This window comes from Sorex araneus, chromosome 1, assembly GCF_027595985.1.
Source record: "Sorex araneus isolate mSorAra2 chromosome 1, mSorAra2.pri, whole genome shotgun sequence".
In the NCBI taxonomy this organism is placed as follows: domain Eukaryota; kingdom Metazoa; phylum Chordata; class Mammalia; order Eulipotyphla; family Soricidae; genus Sorex; species Sorex araneus.
Window position 1 is genome coordinate 59335398 of NC_073302.1, and position 19124 is coordinate 59354521.

A 19124-nucleotide genomic window follows, 5' to 3' on the forward strand; every position below is an offset into this window, starting at 1 on the left:
AAAATGAATTTACCCAGCTTTACCACTGCACTGAAATATCTAGGAAGACAGAAACCATATGGTATCTAGCTTTCGATACTACAGCTGCCTGCACAAATACAACCTGGCTGCAAACAGGCTTTACAAAATGTTTACTAAATTAAGTAGAGTGATATTATTTTACTACATAAAATTTGTAGTTATCACCCAAAGTAGAAATGCATACAAAATGATCACAGAATTGATATTTTCCTCTTGGAATAAATAGTAGATAAGAAAACTCTGTGGTGAGATAGTACAGATTGTAGAAAGATTTCCTTGCATACAACAGATGCAGTTCGATTCCTGGCACCTTGTATGGTCCCCTGAGACCACTAGAAGTGATCCCCGAGTGTTTATCTAGGATTAAGTCCTGAGTACCTCTGCATGTATCCCTGTCCTGGAAAAAGAAGGAAAGAAAGAAAGAGAAAAAGAAAGAGAGAAAGAAAGAAAGAAAGAAAGAAAGAAAGAAAGAAAGAAAGAAAGAAAGAAAGAAAGAAAGAAAGAAAGAAAGAAAGAAAGAAAGAAAGAAAGAAAGAAAGAAAGAAAGAAAGAAAGAAAGAAAGAAAGAAAGAAAGAAAGAAGGAAAGAAAGAAGGAAAGAAAGGAAGGAAGGAAGGAAGGAAGGAAGGAAGGAAGGAAGGAAGGAAGGAAGGAAGGAAGGAAGGAAGGAAGGAAGGAAGGAAGGAAGGAAGGAAGGAAGAGAGAGAGAAAGAAAGAAAGAAGGAAGGAAGGAAGGAAGGAAGGAAGGAAGGAAGGAAGGAAGGAAGGAAGGGAAGGAAGAAAGAAAGAAAGAAAGAAAGAAAGAAAGAAAGAAAGAAAGAAAGAAAGAAAGAAAGAAAGAAAGAAAGAAAGAAAGAAAGAAAGAAAGAAAGAAAAAAGTAAAATGAAAAAAAGAACTCAATCACCAGAAGAAAGAGGAAGTATATCTGTTAAGTAGAAGTTAAGGATGAAATTTGATTTCTAACTCTTTCCATTCCCACCTATAAAAGAAGTATCGCTAATAAGTAACTGAAACATACCTGGAACTAGAATACAACACTTATCAATAATTAAATAATCGATAGTCTTTGTTTTAAGTCAAGTATTTCCAGAAGCTAAATAAAAATATAAGCACTGCTGCTTTATTGAAAACTAAAATATTTGAGCTGGTAGTCAAGGGAAAATGAAGTAGAGAAGCATTAAAGGTAAGTAAAATATAATCTGCCTTCTAAAAGTTTGTACATGATCCAAACTCTGGACTCGAACACTTTTGCATGAGTTATTGAACTTTGGAACCACAGAGAGAGTGAATATAGGAAGAACATTTTTATGCCTCTTCTTATATTCAGTTATCACTGTAAAATTTTAACATAGGCTTCCTGAATACTTTCACAATTTCTGGGAAAAATACATTATATAATTTAAGAAGCCAAGATTCATCATTTAATTCTTTTTTTTTTTCTTTTTGGTTTTTGGGTCACACCCAGTGATGCACAAGGGTTACTCCTGGCTCTTCACTCAGGAATCACCCCTGGCGGTGCTCAGGGGACCATATGGGATGCTGGGATTAGAACCCGGGTTGGCCGCGTGCAAGGCAAACGCCCTACCTGCTGTGCTATCGCTCCAGCCCCTATCATTTAATTTTTGAAGTTCAAATTCATTGTTTACTGATAAATTGTTTTCCCGGAAAATGTTTCTCCCTTTCCCATCACCAACTAAGAAACATAAGCTCAGTTCTACCTAATTTTTTAATTACTCACCACTGAGATTTTCCTATGCATAGGTATGTTGCATATATAAAAAAATCTAGAAAAGTGCTTTTACTATTAATCTATCTCTTGTCAGTTATTTGCATGTCATAATTGGTGAATCTAAGAGAGTAGAAAAGAAAAACTTTACTTTAAATCTGCTCTATACCACATGGACATTAAAAGTATAAGATATCAATGAATATGCAGAGTATAAGATATCAATGAATATGCTTTAAATATAATATTTAAAATATTATAACCAAATTTGCAAACAGTGAAATGTGTGTCCAGTGTACTCTTATATTAGCAAATTAATTGAACAAGTACTCCTGCACTGGAGGATATAAGTGAAAGGCCTAAGCAGTTCTTATTTTTAACAGTGAGAGATTTGCAAATAGTTTTTGTGTTTGAGCAGCACCAATATTTTTCAGAGTTTGTCAAGACTGGATTGGGTAACATCATACTCAATGGTAAAAAACTAAAGGCCTGATCTCTAAGATCAGACACAAGATTTTTTGCAATTTCTCACCATTACTGTTTAACATAGTACCAGAAATCCTTGCCACAACAATCAAAAAAGAAGACTTTAAGGAGATTCAGATGTAAAGAGAAATCAAACTATCATTGTTTTGAAATATAATGATACTGTCACTGTCACTGTCATACCGTTGCTTATCAATTTGTTTGAGTGGGTACCAGTAATGTCTTTCATTGTGAGACTTATTCTTACTGTTTTGGGCATATCCAATATGGCACGGTAGCTTGTCAATCTCTGCTGTGCGGGCGCAATACTCTCAGTAGCTTGCCGGGCTCTCTGAGAGGGGTGGAGGAATCGAATACTGTGTGGGTCACATGAAAGGTGAACGCCCTACCGATGTGCTATCACTCCAGGCCTTAGGAAAAAACTGAAGACTCCACACACACACACACACACACACACACACACACACACACACACACTCCTAGAGCAATTAACTGGTACAATAAAGCAGCAGACAACAAAATCAACACAGAGAAATCTTTGGTTCTTTGTATGCAATCAATTAGTATCACTGTCATTCTGTTGCTCATCAATTTGCTCAAGCAGGTACCAGTAACATCTCTATTTCGAGACTTGTTGTTACTGTTTTTGGCATATTGAATATGCCACAGGGAGCTTGCCAGGCTCTGCCATGCGGGGCAGGATAGGCTCAGTAGCTTGCCAGGCTCTCTGAGAGGGATAGAGGAATTGAACTCGGACCAGCCTTGTGCAAGGCAACCCCTACCAGCTGTGCTATTGCTCCAATTAAGTAAAATCAGTTAATCAATTCAATTAATCCAATCAATTAAGTAAAAGGAATATAAATAAAAATAAAAATAAACCCATTCATAATTTTGCATAGCCCCAATCAAATACTTGAAAAAAATCAACCTAACCAAAGATATGATAGACATATAAGGAAAATAATGTCACTATTAAAAGAAGTAGAAAATTTAAATGGAAAACAAAATACATTCCCTGCTCATGCATGGGATGAATTAATACTGTCAAAACTACCAACCAAACCAAAGCACTATACAATTCAATTCAGTTCCCATATGAATTGCCATGGCACTTTTTAGGAACATGGGGGAGATGCTGCTAAAAGATTTTATGGGATAATAAAACCTTTCATATAGCCAGAACAATCTTAGGGAAAAAAATGAAAATGAAGAAAATGGAAGGATTTTATTTCCTGAAATTTAAAATAAACCATAAAGCTATAGATGCCAAAAATGTATGCGACTGAGTAAGTATGCTACTCAATCTCTTGGCTCTTAATGCAATAGAATTAAGAGCCAAGAAACAGACTCTCAAGCATATGGACAACTAATTTTCAACAAATATAGGGGATGAAATGGAGCATGGTAAGAGTCTTCAATAAATGTTGCTGGGAAAACTGGTTAGTGACAGGACCAAAATAATAATGATAATAAATCTGGATTTCTATCTCATACCTTACAAAAAATTCTATTAAAAATAGATTAAACACCACAATATTGACGTGAGTCAACAAATTACATTGAGGAAAACACAGACAGTCCATATGATATGAACTCTAGAAGCATCTTCAATGACACAAGCCATTGGGTAAGCGAAGAGAAGCAAAACTAAACAAATGAGATTGCGCCAAATATAGGAACCTTCTGCACTGCATAAAACAAAACAAAACAAAAGACTGAAGTAACTAGAAAAATAAAGACACACAACAGACTGAAAGCATGTGCTCACCACTTATATTACTAAAGTACCAAAATATTAATATCAAAATATATAAGCCAGATTCAAAACTTAGCAACAACAAAACAACCTCCCCCACCAAGATCAAAAAATGGGAAAAATAGCTTAATGGATAATTTTTTATGAAATATATACAGATGGCCAATAGGTATATGAAAAATTATGTGCTTCACCACTTGTTATTAGAAAAGTGGAAATCAAAACAAAGAGTGAAGTTTTACCTTTCACCAATGATATTGTCACACAACAGAAAGAGTAGAAGCAACCATGCACTTGTGTGGGTGTAGAATAAAGAAACCATCATTCTCTTTTGGTGGAAATTTTGAAAGGTTTTGCCTCTTTGAAAGCATTATAGACATTTCTCAATAAATTAAGAAGTGAACTTTAAAAAACTCAACAATTCCATTTCTTGACAATTTACCCTAAGGATCTAAAACACATCTGCTCTCCTATGTTCATTGAAGCACAATGAACAATATTCACAATAGCCAAGAACTGGAAACAAACCAAGAGTCCTCAAACAGATGCGTTGATAAAGGAATTGTGGTATATATGCACAATGGAAAACTATTTAGCAATGAGAAAAGATAAAAATCGTACAATTTGCCATTAAGTGGAAGGAACTGGAGGGTGTCTGCTAAGGGTAGTCAGTCAGAAGGTGCAAAACGTGCAAAAGGATTTCATTCATATATGGAATGAATCTCTTAGGCAGAGAGTCTCTTTTCCACACGCCTGGCTGTCTTCCCTGGGATCCCTCGGAGGTGATGGGCTCCAGCTTCCCTCCCCACCCCAAGCAGATCTCCCGGTGGCCGAAGACCACCAGAACCTAGCTACAGCCATGCTGGAGGACCCTCTCCACACCTTTGGACAGGCCTCACGCATGAAGGTACCGGCAGAGGAACCCAGGTGTGTGTAATCCCATCAACCGCCAACATCCAGAGAGAGACTTAAAAGCAAGCTCTTAGATATCTTTAGCTACTTCTCCCTCTGGGAGAAACTGGCAATCTTCTGAGAGTTTTCTGCCCACATGGGACAGCCTTGCAAGCTCCCCATGGTGTATTCATATGCAAAATCCAGTAACAAGCTGGATCTCATTCCCCTGACCTTGAAGAGCCCCCAGTGCAACATCGTTAGGAGGGCCAAGTCGAGATAGACTTCTAAGATCTCAGGGAAAAAACAAAATGAGATGTTACTGAGCCCACCTGAGAAATCGGTGATTAACGGGTTTTCGTGATTTCATGATGGAATATAAGGAACCATACTAAGGGAATAGCAAATGGCCATGAATTGGTCTATATGCTGAATCTATCCAGGGGACTGAGGAAGGTGGGAGGGGACCCTGGGACATTGTTTAAGGGATACTAACACTTTGATAATGGGTGTGGAGTTGGAACATTGTATGACTGAAACAATTACTAGTGTTGCAAAGTTTAAAACTCGAATAAAACAAGGAAAATTGTTTCAATGAAAAAGACAAAAATACAAATACCTGAGCTGAGGTAGTACTACAAATTACTGCCAATTATGACTAATTTAGATTCAAAAGGAGGGGAAGGAACAAGTGCTACAGAGGATGAGCCTTTCTTCCTATTTATCTCATTTTATGATTAAGTGTTTTTCAGCTGAATCACTGTGAGATACACAGGTGCAAACTTCTTCAAGATTGGGTTCAGTCATACAATGTTTCAACATCCATGGGTTCAGTTAAACAATGTCCAACACCCATTCCTACAGCAATGTACATTTCCTGCCAACAACTTCCAAGTTTCCCTCTCCACAGCCCCCACCTCGATTTCTCTTTGTCTGTCTCTTTCTTTTTTCTTTTAGGCTTTGTGGTTTGCAATATTGTTAGTAATATTTAAAGGTTATCATATTTTCTCCTTTCAGCACTCAACTCTTGTCCAGATTGATCATTCCAATTATCATTGTTACAGTGGTCACTTCTCTGTCATAACTGTAACCCCCACCCCCAATTTCTCGCAAACTCCCTAGCATGGATTGGTCCTTTTAAGCTTCATTTTTACTATTATTCTCATACTACTTGTTAAAAAATATTTTTATGTCAAAGAAGTGAGTGTAATTACTTTATGTCTGTCCCTCTCCCTCTGACTCATTTGACTCAGCATGATATTCTCCATGTCCATCAATGAACAAGTGAATTTCATGACTTCATTTTTCTTAACAGCTGCATAGTATTCCACTGTGCTGCTATACCATAGTTTCTTTACCCAGTCTTTCCATAGACACTTGGATAGTTTCCAGATTCTTGTAATTGTGAGTCATGCTTCAATTTCCTCTTTAAAGGAATAGATTGTAGTCTTGCAGTATTTTTCAGTCCAGACAAATATAAATGAGAGCTAATTTCAATGTCTTTTTTAAATTTTTAATTGAATCACTGTGTGATGCACGATTACAAGGCTGTTCATGACTAGATTTCATTTATACAATGTTCCAACACCCATTCCTCCATCAGTGTACATTTTCCACCTCCAGTTTCTCTCTTCTTTCTCCTTCTTCTTCTCCTCCTCCTCCTCCTCCTCCTCCTCCTCCTCCTCCTCCTCCTCCTCCTCCTCCTCCTCCTCCTCCTTCTTCTTCTTCTTCTTCTTCTCTTCTTCTTCTTCTTCTGTTCTTCCTCTTCTTCCTCTTCATTCTTTCTTCTTCCTTCTTCCTCCTTTATACCTCCATCCTCCTCTTCTTCCACCTCTTCCCCCTCCTCCTCCTTCCTCCTCTTCTTCTCGCTTGTCTTCTTCTCTATTTCTCTCTCTTTTTTTCACTCTCTTTCTCTCCTTTTGCGCATTATGGTTTACATTATAGATACTGAGAGGTTATAATGTTTGTTCCTTTACCTATTTTCAGCACGCAGTTCTGATCCAGAGTGATCATTTCCCACTATCTTTGTCGTAGTGTTTACTTCTCTAACCCAACTGCCTTCTCCTCCAGCACTTGGGGCAGACTTCCAACCATCAACCAATCCTCCTGACTCTTGTTTTTACTGTCCTTGGGTAATAGTCTCATATTTTGTTATTTTACATCCCACAAATTAGTGCAATCATTTTATGTCTGTCTCTCTCCTTCTGACTCATTTCACTCAGCACGCTACTTTCCATGTCCATCCACTTATAAGTGAATTTCATGACTTAATTTTTTCCTAAAAGTTGTATAGTATGCCTCCAAAGCATTTTCAATGGACTTGCAGAATAAAATTGGGGTAACTTTTGGGGATTTTAAAGTAAAACCCAAAAGCATAATTTAATCTACACTGAAGAATGTAAGAATGCTTGAAATAAGATACCTCTTATAGTTTAGCATGAAAAAACAGAATTAGAATTTAGTATTACTACATGAATTGTTTCTATATATATTGTCCTTTTTCTTTTTTAACATAATGATTTATAGTGTTATTTTTTATTTTTTAACTTTTTTATTGAATCACTGAAATAGACCATTACAAAGCTGTTTACAAATGGATTTAAGCCATATAGTATCCCAACACACATCTCTCCACCAGTGTACATTTCCCAGCATCAGTGTCCCCAGGTTCCTTACCACCGCCCCTCTCCCCCCACCCTCCCACCTCCTAAGTGCCTATGTGGCAGGCACTTTTATTCTCTATCTCTCTCTCTCCTTTGGGAGATTGTGGTTTGCGATATTGATACGAAAAGGTTATCAAGAGTATCCCTTACATTTAACCCTCAGATCTTATCCAACGTGATCATTCCCAGCTATTGTTGTCATAGCTATTTCTTCTCTATCTTACACAACTTCAGTACATCCTTTTGTTTAGTTCCAACCACTGACCTCCTCCTAACCCTTGATTGCCCTGGCCATCAATATTTGTCTTCCACTATATATATTTTTATAGACCACAAATCAATGCAGTCATTCTTTCTATATATATTTATCCCTTCCTTCTGACTCATCTCATTCAGCATGATATTCTTAATGCCCATCCATTTATAGGCAAACTTCAGGACTTCATTTTCCTGACAGCTGCATAGTATTCCATTGTGTAGATGTGCCATAGTTTCCTTATCCATTCATGTGTTCTTGGGCACTCAGGTTGTTTCCAGATTATAGCTAAAATTAATAGAGCTGCAATGAGTATAGGAGGCAAATGGTGTTTCTGTTGTGTGTTTTTGGACCCGCAGGGTATATTTGCAGAAGTGCTATTGCTGGGTCAAACGGGAGCTCGATTTTTTGTTTTTTGAGAAATGTCCATATTGTTTTCCTAAAAAGCTGGACCAGTTGGCATCCCTACTAACAGTGAAGGAGAGTCCCTTTCTCCCCACATCCACACCAACACTGGTTGCTTTTGTTATTTTGGATGTGTGCCAGTCTCTGTGGTGTGAGATGATATCTCATTGTTGTTTTCATCTGCATCTCCCTGATGATTAGTTGATGAAGAGCCTTTTTCATGATCCTTTTGGTCTTTCGAATTTCTTCTTTGAAAAAGTTTCTGTTCATTTCATTGCCCCATTTTCTTATGGGATTGGATGTTGTTGTTTTTTTCTTTTTTGTCTTGTAGAGTTCAACCAGTGCCTTATATATCCTTGATATTAACTCCTTATCAGAAGGGTATTGGGTGAATATTCTTTTCCATTTTGTAGGCTGCCTTTTTATCCTGGACACTGTTTCTTTTGAGGTGCAGTAGCATCTTAGTTTAAGATAGTCACATTTGTTTATCTCTACTTCCATTTGCTTGGTCAGTGGCTTTCCCTCTTTGAAGATACCTTTAGCTTCAATGTTGTGGAGGATTTTGCCGACCTTGTCTTCAATGTACCTTATGAATTCTGGTCTGATGTTCAGGTCTTTAATCCATTTTGAGCTGACCTTTGTGCATGGTTTTAGAGGTCTGAACCTTTTTTTTTGTATGTAGCTGTCCAGTTTTGCCAGCATCATTTGTTAAAGAAGTTTCCTTTGCTGTACTTTATATTTTTTGCTCCCTTATCAAAGATTTGATGCTCATATGTCTGAGGGTGTGTGTAAGGATATTAACCCTATTTTATTCGTCTGCAGATATGTCCTTATTCCAATACCATGCTGTTTTATTTCTGCTTTGTAGTACAGTTTGAGGTTGGGGAACATAATGCATCCCATCTTTTTTCTCCCAAAATTGCTTTAGCTATTCTTGGGGGCTTATTGTTCCATATTAATTTCAGGAGTGTTTGATCAATTTCTTTGGAGAATGTCATGGGTATACTTATAGGGTACGTTGAATCTGTATAATGCTTTGGGGAGTATTGCCATTTTGACAATGTTAATTCTCCCAATCCATGAGCAGGGGATGTGTTTTCAATAAATAGTGTTTTTAAGAGCACTTTCTTGATACTTTTTAAAAGTTTAAGTGAGGATAATCTTCCAGTCTTACAGCTATTCTTCTCTCTCTGCACTGAATTTACTGTGGCAGTCAATACAAAAGAACAGAACCTTCATGCTAACCCAGTTTTATTATGTGTTAATTCATACTAATATAATTCTAATATAATTTATGAGATGATGAGATCATATTTAAAATTCTTTAAAGCTTGTTTATTATAATAAGAAATGCTATATGCTAATACTAGTTTTCAATAAAGTTTGACCTGTGTTTTTTAAAAAAGAAGAAGAATGAGAGAATGAGGTCTTACTATCTATCCCATTTTATAAATAGAGTCACTAAGAATCATCCTGGCAAGGCAATTATTTAAACAACTTGTAAATGAAGAGCCAGAAAGATAATACAATGAGTAAAGCTCTGGAAAATATGAGGTATCATTCTCAACAAGACAATTGTGAGCCCTAAGGACCAGGAAATGTATCTAGTGGGTAGAATCTAGAGATGTTGCTAAACATCCTACATTGAATGTAATGCTGATATTGAAAAACTCTGTATCCGCCCCAGTGATAGTACACTGACTTGTTTTGCACATGAACACCAGGGTTCAATTATCTACTCTACATAAGGTACCTGGACTGGAGTGATAGCACAGCAGGAAGGGCGTTTGCTTCACACGTGGCCAACCCAGGTTCAATACCACTGTCCCTCTCTGAGAGCCCGGAAAGCTACTGAAAGTATCCTGTAGGGCCTGGCAAGCTACCCGTGGTATATTCAATATGCCAAAAAGCAGTACCAATAAGTCTCACAATGGAGACATTACTGGTGCCTGCTCAAGCAAATCGATGAGCAACGGAATGACAGTGCTACAGTGCTACATAAAATAATGAAATGTGAAAGGAATGATCCCTGAGTACTGTCAGGTGTAGCACCCCCAAGAACCAGAAGTAAGTTCTGTATCATATGAATACCATAGACTAGAGTCAAGAAAAGCACCATAGGAAATAATGTTGTGAATTAGAAGAAGATAACCAGAGATTCTGTAGAGAGGATCCGTATGCATTCTGAAGGAAGTATATAGAAATATAGATAATATAAAATGTTTCTTATCGTACCCATGTTTTTAGGTCGCCCTAAAAGATAACCATATTGTCCTACCAGTGGTATCCACCACATTCCATCTGTAACTGCCTTGTCAGGGTGATGATTCTCAGATGAAGTCATGAAACTTAATTGTGTCCAGGATAATAAGGCTGTGAATAACATGCAGATGCTCAACATCTGCTAATCCCAAATTGAATAACTCTTCAAGTCAATGCCCTTTCACAGGCCCTGAAAAAGTTGCTGACATATAGAGTCCCAAATGTCTATTCTGAAACTTTGTTTTGCATCTAGTTATAGGGTGTGTCTGGATTGGTAAAGTTCCATGACATTTATGGTTTATATTAGTTGTTTAGTTAAAGAGAAACAGAAAATAAATGATAGCTGTGCTAATTTGTACAGATAACAGCAGAAAAATACTCATGAATTTTGTAAATGAGTCATTCCAGAAGATACATATATATACATATATATTCTCACACAAAAGTCAATCTATGTCCAATAATTTCCTTTTTTTCTATCCCCAAACATTTATTTCCTTTAAGCCTCCAGTGATCTGCATTAAGCACTGCTCAAGAAGGCGTGCTATGATAGGTCTAATGTAGGGTTGGGTTAGTGGGGATGGATTTTGATATATTCTCTCTGTTCACATACTTTTTGGGCCACATCTAGTGGTTGTCAGGTTTACTTTAGGCTCTGTATTCTGAGATCACTTCTGGCCATGCTTGGGGAGGATACAGGCTATGAGACTGAGCCTGGGCCAACTGTGTGCAAGCCAAGTGCCCAGTCCACCATACTATCTCACAGGTTCCTGCTCCTTATTTTGATAGTAACCCTTCTTTAGGGCATCATAAATTCAAACAATATAATTTGGGTGGAACAAATTCCATAGAGAAGAATCATAGATAAACTGATGACCCCAGTTAGCTGGAAAGAGTTAGTCTTAAGTTGTTTCTGAAATTCTGAGGAGATACTTTCTTTCTGCTGAATTTGTTCCACTGTAACAATTTTAGCCATCACTATATTGGGAAGAGTTTGCCCACAAATGAGTTTGGTGAAGTAAAGTCTAAGGGTTAGAAAGAGAATAGAGAAAAATGAGTATGACATATGTCAGAATGAGGAAAAAACAAAGAACAAATTTTGGTAATGGATTTCTGACAAAAAAAAGTATCTGATCTCAATGACAGCTCATGTTCCTATGAGCACCACCACGAATGATCCCCAAGCACTGTGTATGCATTAGTTCCTGAGCACTACCAGTTTTGACTCCAAAACAAATATATTTATTATTATTATTTATTTTTAATTGAATCACCATGTGGAAAGTTACAAGGGTGTTCGCCTTTCAAAACAAATATTTTTTTAAAAAAATTTGATTTCAGGGATCTAGTAGGTGTTGTATGTAAGTACTGACATATTCTCATTCTCATCAGAAACGACATGTCTTTATTTCTGTCCCATTCTATTAATTGTAAGCAAATCACCAAATCAAGTGTAAGAGAATGGCTTGCATAAGAACATGATTAGCAAGAAGCAGAAATTATCACAGGCCAGCTAGGAAGGTGACTACAAAAGTCAGAGTCTCCTGAAAATAGATTCTGAGGTAGACATTGTGTACAACAGATAACTAGCAAATTAGCCCATGATAGTTTTTCTTTTTCTAGGAGTGGGGAGCACACACCCAATGGTACTTGGAGTAACAGATCCAATGGTACAAGGGTTTTACTCTTGGCTCTGTGCTCAGAGTTCACTCGTGATAATACTCAGGATACCATATGTGATGCTGGTGATTAAAGTCAATTCATGCATCTACCAGGAAACTTTGTGAAAGAATGAAGACAGAAAGGAAACACAACCAGTAAACTATAACAAAGACATAATGTTTGTATGACCACCAAAATGCTTGTACTGAAACTTAATCCTTAAAGTTGTAGTTCTTGGAGATGGGGTTTTCTAGTAGCTATTACGTTTTAAGCTCTGATGAATAATAGCATTAGTATCCTTATAAAAGAGAATCTAGAGAGATTCTTCAGAACTGCTTCCCCCACCACATATACAAGGAAATAATGAGAGCAAGCCTCCTAAAGACAAATAATTAGCCTCCAATGATCTGAGTTAAGCACTGCTCAAGAATGCATGCTGTGATAGAACTAATGTAGGGATGGGTTAGTGGAGATAGATTTTAATATATTCTCTCTGTTTACATACTTATTGGTAACCCGGACACAGAATCTGCCAGTACCTTGATCTTGAAATACCTAGTGTCTAGAACAATAAGATATAAATGTTCATTACATATAAATCCCCTAGTCTACTGCATTTTGCTATAGCATCCCACATAAATGTTAGTACAGCATTGATATGCAGATTATATTTTTGTGCCATTGAGGTCCATTTCAGTTGGATCCCTCTCTGAGAAATTGTATGGAAAACTGCTTAGAATTATTTAACCAACTAAAAAGGAAGATGGGTTTTTATTCATCTTGTATTTCAGCTTGCTTCCAGGTTCCTGGAATTGTTAGCACAAATAAGTTGTCAGATACAAGGAGGACAGAGAGAGAATGAGATATAGAGGGGGAGGGAGAAAGAAGAAAAATGTCTGCTGTAGAGGTCAGGGTGGAAGGACAGAAACTGGGACATTGGTGCTGGGAAATGTACACTGGTGAAATCAAGGTTGTTAAAACACTGTATGACAGAAACCCCATCATAAACAACTTTGTAACTGTATCTCAAGGTGATTTAATTAAAAAAAAAGAAAGGACAAGTAGCACTTGCTACAATTGTCTTAGGAAATATTCATATTTGACTTAAGTTCTGACACTTTATATTGTTTGTACTTAAACCACACTCACATGAGTAAGTTAAGATAATATCATTTTTTTTGCATAGACTGGAAATGTATTTAGCGACTGGGAATGTAGCTCAGAGGTAAAATATAACTTTTATAGCCTCAACTCCTAACACTTCAAAAAAGTATTCAACTTCTAGGTTTTGATAATGCAAGATCTCTGTATAATGGGTTAATTTGTTCAAAATGAATCAAAATATACTCCTGTCTCTAAAGACTTATTTTCTTTACTGAAAGAGATAAAATGGGTACAATGTAACTAATAATATAAGAAAATGCAACACTATAGATGTTCAGCAAATATAAGAGAGGCATAGGAGGATATATGTACAAAGAATTTGCATATTAAGTGGCAAATATGGCAATATATAAAAATTTTTAATTGCCATACAATGGGTTTACAACAGACATTGTAGTGGTTTAACAAGAGGTTAATAGAAGAGAAGGTTGGATATTGGGTCTAAGTAGTGGAAAACTTTAAATATGAAATTATGAATTTTATTTCATTGATGGTGAATGATTAAGGTGATTGACAGATATGACATAGCGTATATTACTGTCACTGTCACCCCATTGCTCAATGATTTGCTCAAGTGGGCCCTAGTAACGTCTCCATTGTGAGACTTGTTAGTGTTTTTAGCAAATTGAATATGCCATGGGTAACTTGCCAGGCTCTGCTGTGCGGGTGACATACTCTCGGTAGCTTGCCAGGCTCTCCGAGAGGGGTGGAGGAATCTAACCCAGACTGGCCGAGTGCAAGGCAAACTCCCTAGCTGCTATATATCGCTATATATTGCTCCAGCCCTATATTATAAAATAAATATTTTACCTCAATGAGCATTCATACTACATAACTTAAAATGAATAGAATGGAAAGTGGGCTTTGTAAAGTTTATAAAAAGTTGTACATAAAGTAATTGTCATGCAAGTATCATTTATTATTCAGTAATGCTTAAGCATGTCAATTTCTAATGGTTAGAGGCAAGTACATCAGTGGCTGAACACTTACGTTTTATATGTGAGATTCTGGCTTTTATACCAAATATGACAAAAACAAACTAACAACGCAAAAATGGGGATCAGACCCTAATTCTGTAAATGGTCTTACAGTATATTTGACTTTGCAGAACATAGTTTCTGTTGCTTTTTTCATATTTTCTACTATGGCATGGAAGTTAACATAAACAGTGTATAAAATTGATATGTCACTGTCATCCCGTTGCTCATCGATTTGTTCAAGCGGGCACCAGTAACATCTCTCATTGAGAGACTTATTGTTACCCAATACGCACAGATAGCTTGCCAGGCTCTGCGAGAGGGGCGGAGGAATCGAACTCGGGCCCGCCGCGTGAAAGGCAAATGCCCAACCGCTGTGCTATCGCTCCAGCCCATGACTAAGTTAAAATAAAACCTGATTTACAATAGCAGACCAATTTTCACCTAGTGGCTATAATTTGTGATTTCTACTCTAGGTCAATGCTTTTCAAGCTTTTATGGTCAAAATCCAATGAAGACTTGTTAAAAATGAAAATTCCGATTTAGTAAGTCTGAAGTAGACTTTTGCATCATAATAAATCCTGGAAAATTATTATTGATACTGCTGACCCTTATACCATAAGGAGATTTTATAAAAACTTCAATAAACATATTTTATATTTGATTCTTTGTGTATCTTCTCTCACTTAAATCAGGAAATTTATTCCTGATATAGCCTGAAGATGTACTAAGTTTGATTTCTCTAAACTTGCCTGATTTTGAGTCACTTGGGATACTTGCTAGTTCTACAAATTCTCGGGACTATCCCAAAATTCTATATTTGAATTTATTTAAATGTTTGAGATAGAATTTCAGAGTCTGTGCTCTAAAAATATACAAACAATTGATATAATCAAGCAAGTTTAAGACATAATGGGTTAATAATTAGAGTCACTCCCTAGCTCTTACAATTTTCTGTCTCAGTAGTGATGAACATTATTAAGATCTTGCCATGAATGCAGTGCAGTTCCAGGAAACAGGAGATACAAGATATTGTCACCGGCCTCAAGGATCCTTGAATTCAAAAATCAGAGTTACAGAGACTTCTTTAAGACCATTTCTTGAAGCCGTATTATTTATATAAATAAAGTCATTCACTCCCTTCTCCAATGTTGATTTGCTTTCTTCTTTAATTAAAGCCATTCTACAAGAAATTGAGAGTGATATTTATACTCCCCTAAGGAAAGTGGGTGTAAATACACCTAATACTTTAGCCTTAAGAAAAACACTTAACTAATACAGCCAGGAATTACAGTACACCCTTGGTACTTGGGGAAAGATACCACATGATCCAAGTGCAGAAAATTTTTTTCTTTAGAGGATGCTCTATAAAAAGAAATACTTTCTCTTATTGGTAAAATATTTGAAAAATACCTGTTTTTGAAACCTGTTTTCCTAAAAACAATATTTTTCATCCATAGCGATTGAACCTTGAGATAAAAAAATTTAAATTTTAAATTATATCTTTAAAGAATAAAGAGAAGAAAATGCATATTTATGATGATGTTTTTCAAAGTACTAAAGTGCATATTAACTTAAATAAAGCCCAAACAAAGAAGCACTATTTTTGAGGCCGTTTAGAACATTTTGTCCTATAATGAATCACATTACTGGGAGAAATAGAAGGGTTCTCTGTTGTGAGCAAAGGAGAGCTCTAGACATTATAACTTCCCTTAATAATTGCTTCTTTACACATACAAGGGGGTAATTCAAATGTTTATGATTTTTCACAGAACATTTTTTCTAATATTCAATTCATAAAACTCCTCTCCAATAATATATAGTTTGTTATTACCTACCTAGTAAAATCCAAACTCCAAAGTATGAAGTACAAGACCCTTCATGGCCCACTACAGTATTTTCATAGGAAACCTTTATAATAACCCTACTTAGGAACTAGATCTACCTTTTAACCTATTAATCTTTTCTCATACCAAGTAACTAGTATTACATAATAACTGGTTTCCAATGTCAACTGATAAATCATAATCTTAGTCATGAACCTCTTGTGCTATCTTGATTCATATACTATAGCCCATGTATTAATGATCCTTCTGTTTTTAAATCTCATTACCTAATTTCCCTTTCACAGCATCACCACATATTTAAAGGCAAATAATATTATCTGACTCTCCAGTGGCCATACTATTTATTAGGTTGTTACTGATGAAATAGAATATAACATTTTGTTTGTTTGATTTTTTTCCCCAATCATATTCCTTCCAACATTCTCAGGAATTTCTTCTTGGATTTTCATCTGTAACTCCATTTATCCCACTTATTCAGACTAAAAATTTTTTTTAATTTTTTTTATTGAATCACCAACTGGAGGGTTACATAGTTCTCAGGATTATGTCAGTTATACAATACTCAAACACCCTTCCCTTCACCAGTGCCCATCTTCCATCACCAACCCCCCCAGTATATCTGCCGCCCCCTCCCACTTCCCCAGTCCCCACCCCTGTACGTGATAAGTTTCACTTCGTTTACATTTTACTTCGATTACATTCCATGTTTCAACACACAACTCACTACCGTTGCTGGGGTTTCCCCCAAAAAAGAAAAAGACATTCATACTAAAAATTTTAAAGACTTCTTTAATTCCTTTCTTTCACTCCATATCCAATCTAAGGCCATATCTGGATGTAATTCCCTTCACTGCTACCACCTTGTCTATATTGCCTAATTTTTGGTAAAAAGTCTTCTAAATGGTCACGTAGATTCTATCTTTCCTCTCCTGAAGTCTATTTCTGAAATAAGAAACCAGTACAATTCTTTGAAATAATTTTTGATCTCTGCTATGATCCATGATCTATGATCATGCATCTACATCTATGATCTCTGCTCAGAATCCCTGAGTGACTTCTCATTTCACTTATAATAAAATCCTGAGTACTTTTGATGGCCTATAAAACCCTGTATATTCTGTTATCTTGCTTCCTCCTGTACATTATCACAATCTTGTTCCTATGCTCACTCCACACAAACTCTACTAGCTTCATGTTGATCCTGGAAACTCTGAAGCACATTCTTGTCTCACAGAATTTTTGTCTGTCACACTCTTCATCAAGATATATACATGACTTATTTTCTCATATTTCTCATCTTTCTACTGAAATACTGGTCTCATCGTGGAGACATACTGCCATGGTCTGCATTTACACAAAAATTAGAATCTGTGACTGATACTCGAATTCAGCCAGTCATCAATAGAACTGATCCCAAGGAAAAGAGTGAGGGAGGAAAGGAAAACTAACCAAGGATAGACTGTTCACCTAATCAGAGCTGTGAACAGCTGTATCTCAGACTGACTGAATCATTCTAGAGATTATAAAGAATGCTTTCCAAAATTGTATTCTCAGATATGGAAGAGGAGAATATCCATTTACCATATCCCTCTCCAATTGGCCAAGGATTGTACAATAGTACCTCCCTTGAACAAATGAACACACTAGTGTTCCAGGATGGCCAAGGAGGAGTATAAACTCACTGGGATAAAGAAAATACCATAAAGAGCCTAAAGATAAAAGTATAATGTGAAGGTATAATGTATAACATGTTGCCTATGTGAATTAGGCTGCTGTAACAAAGAATAAAAATGAAAGGGGGTTATGGAAATAGCATATGGGTAAAGGCACTTACCTTGCATGCAGTCCATGCTGGTTTAATTTCATGCGTATGATTCTCCGAACACCACCAGGAGTGATATCTGAATGAAGCCAGTAGTGATTTACAAGCTCTGCCTATTGTGGTCACAAACCAAACAAGTAAGAGAAACAGGGCCAAATATATTTATTAAAAACTGAACAGTTATCTGTAGTTATTATTTTTCTTGAAATATACCCATCTCTACTCTGACTTCATAAACCTTTTTTACAACCTCAAAATTTTACTTGCTTATAGGTTTAACATACATCCTTTCTAGATTTTAAGCAATATGAGATGAGAAATTTAGTATATTCTGTTCAATTTAGTATTCTGGAATGGTGACTTAGTAAGAAACATTTGTTGAACAAAGAGTTTCATATCTATAAATTAATATGTATGTTCATGTGTGGGGAGGGAGAGAGAGTGAGTGAGAAATAAAGAGAAAAAAAAGAAATAGAGATATATAAATGCTGGGCTATCTTCATATAGTCCAAACATGTTAGATTTCTTTTGCCATTAACTTTTCTATTAATCCAATTTTTCTCTGACATCGCTAGCCTACATTCCCAGTAAGCAAAATAAAAGTAGGTTTAAGTTTACAGGTATTTACCGAAAGAAAGCTTGTTGATTCACTAAGCCAGAGGATCCCAAATACTGGTATACACTATAATTAGCTGAGTGCTTTTAAAATATAGAATGTTAGGCCCTACATCAGAGTTGTTAGGTGCCTGAAAATGTGCCTTAAGAGCTACTTATTTTGCTGCTCCTAGGGATTACATTTTGGGAACCACTCACTGCACCAAACTGTTCTTGTAGCCCTTTGAAGTGGGAAATTTGCCCATCATATAGCCTGGTCCAGAACTGGTGAGTCCAAAGGGAAGAAGAAGGTTTGTTTCATTTAAGCTGCCACAAAGCCTAATTCAGATCTGTTTCTTGGAGACTTTACAAGGTCACCATTCAACATGGGATTTACTTACTATGTTCAGCTAATCCTGATGAAGAGTTCAGGCCTGTTTTAAGATTTCTCTTTACAGTCAGCACTAGGACCATATTTTTTAAATAAACCATATCTTTCTTTAATTGGCATGTCTAAATAGAAGCAGAAAAACAGGATATAAAGACTAGAGTAATAACAGTGAAAATCTCAGAAATCATGAGGAAACTGAAA